Source organism: Capricornis sumatraensis, chromosome 11 (genome assembly GCF_032405125.1).
Source record: "Capricornis sumatraensis isolate serow.1 chromosome 11, serow.2, whole genome shotgun sequence".
NCBI classification, from domain to species: Eukaryota; Metazoa; Chordata; class Mammalia; order Artiodactyla; family Bovidae; genus Capricornis; species Capricornis sumatraensis.
In genome coordinates, this window is record NC_091079.1 from 13,971,598 (window position 1) to 13,980,552 (window position 8,955).

The 8,955-nt window shown below is 38.5% G+C and overlaps 1 pseudogene; it reads left to right on the forward strand.

Moving 5' to 3' along the window:
• The first annotated feature begins 5,170 nt into the window (after positions 1-5,170).
• LOC138088723 (craniofacial development protein 2-like) lies at positions 5,171-6,400 on the forward strand (annotated as a pseudogene).
• Positions 6,401-8,955: the final 2,555 nt, after the last annotated feature.

The following is an 8,955-nucleotide window of genomic DNA, read 5'->3' on the forward strand; positions in this document are numbered from 1 at the left end:
ACCTCGTAGCCTAGATGAATCCTACCTCATAGGAGTCTGTGTAGAGCATCCTTTGATGTTGCTCGCCCTTTGGCCTGCAAGGAGTCTTTTCTGCACGTGTGTTGTTGGGAAAGTCTCCAGACTTTGGAATGAGAGATATGTGGTCTGAGCAGGGCCTAGCCTCCTCCCTTGATTTTCCTCCAATTCATGTATTAAACTTTTAGTAAAGAGAGAATGGATCTCCAATTTCTTTACCCTGAGAGGGAGCATCGACCTCCTACCTGCTTATATTAGGCAAAAAAAATGCCTTTTTCCATCAAGTAGAAAAAAATAAAAGTAGGCAAAAGTTCTAAGTTTTCAGCTTGTTTGGATTTTGAAGACTTGTCTGCTGATGGATTCTGCATTACATGAGGTTGCTATTATTTTACAAGCACTGATCAACTTGATTTTCCCTACTCTTCTAAATTCTGATTTCTAAAGCCTTCCAGTAAATTATTTTTATACATTGTCACTTTTGATCATTATTTTATTTTTATTGCTCATTTAGTTTCATGACATTTACATTTTTTCATTAACTCTCTTAAAAATTTATACTGTTGTTCAAAACAATGATATCACTTACTTTTGCCTACCTAGTATCCCTCTTCTGGTAATGACACTTAAATTTTCCTTTGGGAAACTACCCTTTTTTCCTTTCTTATAGTTTTAACTTAATGATCAAACAATGTTTCCTTCTTTTTTCAGTCTAAACAATAAATGTTTCTTATAGGAATTTATTCTGGTTAGAAGAATGCAATTAAAAGATTGTCCATTAATGACAACATCCCAGAAACTATACTAGTTCTCATTATTTCTGAGACAGAATTCTGTAGTTTCAATGGCATCTCAACATCTGCTAGTGCATAATTGTCTTTCTTTTATTTTTAAGAACTGAATCCATGGAACTACTAGGACAAGGAAGGGAGTGTTGAATTAACTCCTTTCTTTGATTTCATCTTCTGGGTTTGTGTTCTGCCCTGTTGATTCTCTTGTAGTAGTAGTTTGTAGGACAAGGGGTGATAGCTGTTGGTAGTATTAATATTTACAGCTCCACCTGACACTGATCTCTTTTCAGTTCCATCTGTGCTACTGACCTATTGTACAAATGCTGGCAGTATAGTGAGCATGTATTTGCTGGGTTTTGTGAGAACTTTTCAAACACTCCTTGCCAATGCAGATACCTGGTGTGAGAGGTGCAGGTAAGCTGTAGCTCTGCCCCCAAAGCAGCCCTAAAGTGTGATCCACCTCATGCCACAATGTTTAGCTGTAGTGCTTTTTCCTCCAGTGGATGACCCCTCTGAAGAATAGAAAAAGCATTTTGAGATCTGGATGCCTCCCAAAGACTTCTCATTCCATATGAATTCATGACATTTTACTATGTCAAACAGCAAAAATGTTGCTTGCTGCTATACGTAAACTTTTCTTCTTTTTCCTCTATAACTTCTGATGTTTATGTGGCTTAGAGATATTCATATGAGAGACAATTTATAAACTGTAAATTGGGGGGAGAAAGAGATGCTGATTCCCTGACAAGGTACTTTTCTCTTTCTCTAATTATGTTTATATAGATAAGGGAGTGATGGAAGATGGGAAAGAATTTAGTTTCTCCTTGAATGCTGCTTTTTGTAAATCCTCAACTGCATTTGCTGATAGCCTTTCCAATTAGAAAATGAAGCATATCCTGCTTTCCTTTTTTCTAGCTATGAGCTAACTACACTCTTGTTCTGCATTACCCTTTAGCAAGAAAAATTGGGAAGAGTTACAAAATAAGACGCCTCCATGGATCACTACCTTGTCCTGGCAAAGGGGCGTGCATAACTCAAAGAAGCTATGAGCTGTGTCACGCAGGGCCACTCAAGATGGACAGGTCATTGCAGAGAGTTCTGACAAAATGTGATCCACAGGAACAGGAATGGCAAACCACCCCAGTGTACTTGCTATGATAACCTCATGAAATGTGTAAAAGGCCAAAAAGAAGGTGACCCAATATGATACTAGGGAAGAGCAGAGGAGAATTACCAATAGCCCCAGAATGAATGAAGTGGGTGGGCCAAAGCAGGTAGGGTGCACAGTTGTGGATGTATCTGGTGATGAAAGTAAAATCTGATGCTGCTAAGTACAATATTGTATAGGAAATTCGAATATTAAGTCAATGAATCAAGGAAAATTGGATATAGTCAAGCAGGAGATAGTAAGAAAGAACATCAACATCTTAGGAATCAACAAACTAAAATAGACAGGAATGGGATAATTTAATTTAGATGATCTAGTCTTTCCAGTGGTCAGATACGGTTGTGAAAGCTGGACTGGAAAGAAGGCAGAACATTGAAAAATTGATGGCTTCAAACTGTGTTGCTGGTGAAGACTCCTGAATGTTCCTTGGACTGCAAAGAGATCAAATCAGTCAATCTTAAGGGAGATCAACCCTGAATATTCCCTGGAAGGACTGATAATGAAGCTGAAACTCCAGTATTTTGGTCATATGATGCAAAAAAGATGACTCATTGTAAAAATCCCTGATGCTCAGAAAGATTGAGGGAAAAAGAAGAAGAGAGCATCAGAGGATGAGATGGCTGATGTCCATCAGTGTTGGACATCATCACTGATGCAATGGACATGAACTTGAGCAAACTCTGGGAGATAGTGAGGGACATGGAGGCCTGGGGTGCTGCAGTCCATTAGGCCACAAAGATTCGGACACAACTGGGTGACTGAACAACAATCACTGTCACAAATTAAGAAAAGAGTGCATATCTAGAGTTTTTTTTTTTTTTTAAACAAGAGAACACTTTCACAACAAAATTGCAGAAGTAAACAACATCTGAATAACTGTTTGAAGCAAAATGCAGAGTTAAAATGGAGAAGAATGAGGTTTCACTTATAAAATGTAGCAGAAAATTATTAATGTATTTTGTTGACTGCAGGCTTCCCAGGTGGTGCTAATGACAAAGAACCCACCTGCCAATGCAGGAGATGTAAGAAATGTTGGTTCAATCCCTGGCTTAGGAAGATCTCCTGGAAAAGGAAATGGTAACCCACTTCAGTTTTCTTGCCTGGAGAATCCCCATTGACAGAAAAGCCTAGTGGGCTACAGTCCACAGGGTTGCAAAGAGTCAGACACGACTGAAGTGACTTAACGTATTTTATTGACTAAAGATGCAAAGCAATGTTAGATTAGCCTGAATTTACCTGTATCGGTATATTGTCTAGAAATCCTGTGGTTCTTTATTTAATTAAATTTGATTTACAAAAAATACAAAAAATAGTGATTCAACATTTTTTATAATTTTACTGAAAAGTTTTATAAAATATTGGTGTTTTTCCCTCTGTTGTTAAACATGTATTTGTTACATATTTACTTTAAGGATATTAGTTTATACTTCTTAATCCCTTAGGCTTATCTTGCTCTTCCCGCCATCTCTCTTACCACTTGTAATCATTAGTAGTTCTCTGGATCTGTGAGTAATGTTTCTGTTTTATTATAATTTTTTTTTAGATTACATATATAAGTGATAACATAGAGTATTAATCTTTGTCTGACTTATTTCACAAAACATAATACTCTCTGGAATGTTGCAACAGCATCCATGTTGTTGTAAATGGCAAAACTTCATTCACTTGAGAGAGTGATATTCCTTTGTGTGTGTGTATACATGCATATGATATTATATATAATTTTCTTTATCCATTCATCCATTGATGAGAATTTAGTTTGCCTCCATTTGCTATTGTAAATAATACTTTGGTGAAGATACTGCTGCATGTTTCTCTTCTTAATGTGTTTTCATTCTCTTCAGATATATACTCAGGAATTACTGGATCCTATGCTAATTCCATTTTTAGTTATTGAGGTACCTTCATACTATTTTCATAGTGGTTAAACCAATTTACATTCCTACCAGCGGTGCACAAGTTTTCCTCTTTCTTCACATCCTCCCCAACATTTGCTACTAGTGATATATGTATATATTTGATGGTATCCATTCTGACTGGTATGAAGTAAGATCTCATTGGGAATTCAGTTTGTATTTCCATGTTGATTCAAGATGTTGAGTATAATGTAATGTGTCTTTAGGCCATCTGTATATTTTCTTTGGAAAAATGTCTATTTAGGTTCTCTGTACATTTTTTGAAGAGTTATTTCAGTGACATTGAGTTATATGAGTGGTTTATAGATTTTGAATATCAAGAATCTGTCAGTCATGGGCTTCCCTTTTGGCTCAGATATTAAGAATTTGTCTGCAATGCAGGAGACCCAGGTTCAATCGCTGAGTCAGAAAGGTAACCTCAGAGAAGGGAATGTCTACCCACATGAGGATTCTTGCCTGGAGAATTCTATGGACAGAGAAGCCTGATTGGATATATTATTTTCAGGTATTTTCTGTCATTCATTAGCTTGTAGTTTCATTTCCCTGATGGTTTCCTTTGTTTTGAAAAATCTTTAAGTTTAATTTTGTCTTGTATGATTATTTTTGTTTTTGTGTCATTTGCCTAAGGATACAGAGCTATATGTGTGTGTGTGTGCATGTGTGTGAGTGCGTGTGTCTGTGTGTCTGTGTGTGTGTGTATACATATACAGCTTATGTCAAAGGATGTTCTATGTTTTCTTCTAGGAGTTTCAGAGTTTCTAGTCTTACATTTAGGACTTAAATTCATTTCACGGTTTTCTATTTAATGTGATAAAATATTTGAATTTTATTCCTTTACTATAGCTCTCCAATTTTCCCAGCAGCACTTTGTTAGGGAAGCTTCCTTTCCTCATTATATGTTTCTGAGTTCTTTGTCATAGGTTAATTGACTCTATATGTGTGGATTTATTTCTGGGCTCTCTATTTTGTTCCATTTATCTATCTGTCTCTTTTTGTGTTAGTGCCATACTGCTTTGATTACTGTAGCTTTGTAATATAATATGAACTCAAACAGTGTGATACCTCCAGCTATGTCCATTTTTCTCAGGATTGCTTTGTCTACTGGGGGACGCAATTGCTTTAACTATTGTATTTTGTTCAACCCCACATCCAAGGAGTGGTGGCTGTGGGGGTGCAGGAGGGCCTAGAGGAGCGATCCCGCACTGAAGGTCAGGAAGGGGAGTGGTGAGGAGATACCACTCATTCAAGGTAAGGAGCAGCAGCTGCACTTTGCTGAGACAGCCATGAAGAGATACCCCATGCCCAAAGTAAGACAAACCCAGGTAAGATGGTAGGTGTTGCAAAGGGCATCAGAGGTCAGACACACTGAAACCATACTCACAGAAAACTACTCAATCTAATCACACTAGGACCACAGCCTTGTCTAACTCAATGAAACTAAGCCATGTCCGTGGGGTGACCCAAGACGGGCAGGCCATGGTGGAGAGGTCTGACAGAATGTGGTCCACTGGAGAAGGGAAAGGCAAACCACTTCAGTATTCTTGCCTTGAGAACCCCATGAACAGTATGAAAAGGCAAAATGACAGGATACTGAAAGAGGAACTCTCCAGGTCATAAGGTGCCCAATATGCTACTGGAGATCAATGGAGAAATAACTCTAGAAATAATGAAGGGACGGAGCCAAAGCAAAAACAATACCCAGCTGTGGATGTGATTGGTGATAAAAGCAAGGTCCGATGCTGTAAAGAACAATATTGCATAGGGACCTGGAATGTCAGATCCATGAATCAAGGCAAATTGGATGTGGTCAAACAAAAGATGGTAAGAGTGAACATCAACATTCTAGGGATCAGCGAACTAAAATGGACTGGAATGGGTTAATTTAACTCAGATGACCATTATATCTACTACTGTGGGAAGGAATCCCTCAGAAGAAATGGAATATCCATCATGGTCAACAAAAGAGTCCAAAATACAGTACTTGGATCCAATCTCAAAATGACAGAATGATCTCTGTTCATCTCCAAGGCAAACCATTCAATATCACAGTAATCCAAGTCTATACCCCAACCAGTAATGCTGAAGAAGCTGAAGCTGAACAGTTCAATGAAGACTTACAAGACCTTTTAGAACTAACACCCAAAAAAGATGGCCTTTTCATTCTAGGAGACTGGAATGCAAAAGTAGGAAGTCAAGAAACACCTGGAGTAACAGGCAAATTTGGCCTTGGAATATGGAATGAGGCAGGGCAATGACTAATAAAGTTTTGCCAAGAAAATGCACTGGTCATAACAAACACCCTCTTCCAACAACACAAGAGAAGACTCTACACATGGATATCACCAGATGGTCAACACCAAAATCAGATTGATTATATTCTCTGCAGCCAAAGATGGAAAAGCTCTATACAGTCAATGAAAACAAGACCAGGAGCTGACTGTGGCTCAGATTATGAACTCCTTATTGCCAAATTCAGACTCCAATTGAAGAAAGTAGGGAAAACTGCTAGACCATTTAGGTATGACCTAAATCAAATCCCTTATGATTATACAGTGGAAGTGAGAAATAGATTTAAGAGCCTAGATCTGATATATATAGTGCCTGATGAACTATGGACTGAGGTTTGTGACATTGTACAGAAGACAGGGATCAAGACCATCCCCATGGAAAAGAAATGCAAAAAAGCAAAATGGCTGTCTAGGGAGGCCTTACAAATAGCTCTGGAAAGAAGAGAGGTGAAAAGCAAAGGAGAAAAGGAAAGATATAAGCATCTGAATGCAGAGTTTGAAAGAATAGCAAGAAGAGATAAGAAAGCCTTCTTCAGTGATCAATGCAAAGAAATAGAGGAAAACAACAGAATGGGAAAGACTAGAGATCTCTTCAAGAAAATTAGAGATACCAAGGGAACCTTTCCTGCAATGATGGGCTTGATAAAGCACAGAAATGTTATGGATCTAACAGAAGCATATGGTATTAGGAAAAATATTCTTAATATTCTTCTGGCAAGAATACACAAGAATATCTTCAGATATTCTGCTGAAAAGAATACACAGAATAACTGTACAGAAAACATCTTCATGACCCGGATAATCACGATGATGTGATCACTCATCTGGAGCCAGACATCCTAGAATGTGAAATCAAGTGGGCCTTAGAAAGCATCACTACGAACAAAGCCAGTGGGGGCGATGGCATTCCAGTTGAGCTATTTCAAATCCTGAAAGATGATCCTGAGAAAGTGCTACACTCAATATGCCAGCAAGTTTGGAAAACTCAGCTGTGGCCACAGGACTGGAAAAGATCAGTTTTCATTTCAATCCCAAATAAAGGCAATGCCAAAGAATGCTCAAACTACCCCACAATTGCACTCATCTCACGTGCTAGTAAGGTAATGCTCAAAATTCTCCAAGCCAGGCCTCAGCAATACATGAACCGTGAACTTCCTGATGTTCAAGCTGGTTTTAGAAAAGGCAGAGGAACCAGAGTTCAATTTGCCAACATCCTCTGGATCATGGAAAAAGCAAGAGAGTTCCAGAAAAACATCTATTTCTGCTTTATTGACAATGCCAAAGTCTTTGACTGTGTGGATCACAATAAACTGTGGAAAATTCTGAGAGAGATGGGAACACCAGACCACCTGACCTGCCTGTTGAGAAATCTGTATGCAGGTCAGGAAGCAACAGTTAGAATGGGACATGGAACTACAGACTGGTTCCAAATAGGAAAAGGAGTACGTCAAGGCTGTATATTGTCACTCTGCTTATTTAACTTCTATGCAGAGTACATCATGAGAAATGCTGGACTGGAAGAAACACAAGCTGGAATCAAGATTGCCAGGAGAAATATCAATCACCTCCGATATGCAGACGACACCACCCTTATGGCAGAAAGTGAAGAGGAACTAAAAAGCCTCTTGATGAAAGTGAAAGACAAGAGTGAAAAAGTTGGCTTAAAGCTCAACATTCAGAAAACTAATTTCATGGCATCCGGTCCCATCACTTCATGGGAAATAGATGGGGAAACAGTGGAAACAGTGTCAGACTTTATTTTTTTGAACTTCAAAATAAGTACAGATGGTGACTGCAGCCATGAAATTAAAAGATGTTTACTCCTTGGAAGAAAAGTTATGAACAATCTAGATAGCATATTCAAAAGCAGATACGTTATTTTGCTGACTTAGGTCCGTCTAGTCAAGGCTATGGTTTTTCCTGTGGTCATGTATGGATGTGAGAGCTGGACTGTGAAGAAGGCTGAGCACCAAAGAATTGATGCTTTTGAACTGTGGTGTTGGAGAAGACTCTTGAGAGTCCCTTGGACTGCAAGGAGATCCAACCAGTCCATTCTGAAGGAGATCAGCCCTGGGATTTCTTTGGAAAGAATGATACTAAAGCTGAAACTCCAGTTCTTTGGCCACCTCATGCAAAGACTTGACTCATTGGAAAAGACTTTTATTCTGGGAGGGATTGGGAGCAAGAGGAGAAGGGGATGACAGAAGATGTGATGGCTGGATGGCATCACTAACTCGATGGACATGAATCTGAGTGAACTCCGGGAGTTGCTGATGGACAGGGAGCCCTGGTGTGCTGCCATTCATGGGGTCTCAGAGTCAGACATGACTGAGCGACTGAACTGAACTGAACTGATATATTAGAAGGCTGTTTGATCTAGTTCTATGAAAAATGTCATAGGTATTTTGATAGGGATTTTATTAAACCTCCAGATGATATTCCTAGGTATTTTATTCTTTTCAATGGGATTTAAATGAAGATTTGTTCTCGCCTTCTCTTTTGGTTAATTAAGTGTTAGTGTATAGAAAAACCATTGCCTACTATATATTAATCTTGTGTCCTGCAACTTTATTGAATATTTGTTTTTTTCTAATAGTATTTTGATGGAGACTTCAGGATTTTTGTATATAGTATCATGTCATTTGTAAATAGTGATAGTTTATGTCCTCCCTCCCAACTTGGGTGATTCTTTTTGTGTGTGTGATTGATTTCTGACTAGATCTTCCAATACTATGTTAAATAGAAGTGGTGAGAGTGGGCATCCTTTTCATGTTCCTGAT